Genomic DNA, 443 nt, shown 5'->3' on the forward strand with positions numbered 1-443 from the left:
ACTCCGGATGTGCTGACCCCTGCGATTTCCCCAAATGCGGGAAACTCGACTGCATAATTTGTGGTAGTGGGGGACTGCGTTCGCGCTCTCCCCTGACGATGCTGGTTGTGAAGGAAAGACTTGTTTTATACCCACTACGTTGGCAGCTATTGGGTGTTTTCTTTGTATTTATTGTCCTGTGGAACGAGAGTGCGTCTTTTCCCGCTGTTGCGTGATTTGTCTGATTGTTGGGGAAGCTCCTGTTCTAGGCCGTGCTTGAAAGACAAAGCCTTGTTTTTTTGCGCTTGGTAGTGTGGCTCTCTGCGGGAGGAGCCTGGTACTTGGAGATGATGCAGAGCCCAACGGACGGGTACTGTGTACCTGCTGGCTTCCCCCGTGGATTACTCAAGCTTTCTCTCCTCCTTTTTCTTCTCTTTCTTTTTTTTGGTTTTCTGCTTTCCTGA

General features: G+C 49.9%; 1 pseudogene; it reads left to right on the forward strand.

Moving 5' to 3' along the window:
* Positions 1-95, forward strand: LOC113455930 (annotated as a pseudogene; the record flags this gene model as incomplete).
* Positions 96-443: the final 348 nt, after the last annotated feature.

Source organism: Microtus ochrogaster, unplaced genomic scaffold, assembly GCF_000317375.1.
Source record: "Microtus ochrogaster isolate Prairie Vole_2 unplaced genomic scaffold, MicOch1.0 UNK4872, whole genome shotgun sequence".
NCBI lineage: Eukaryota > Metazoa > Chordata > Mammalia > Rodentia > Cricetidae > Microtus > Microtus ochrogaster.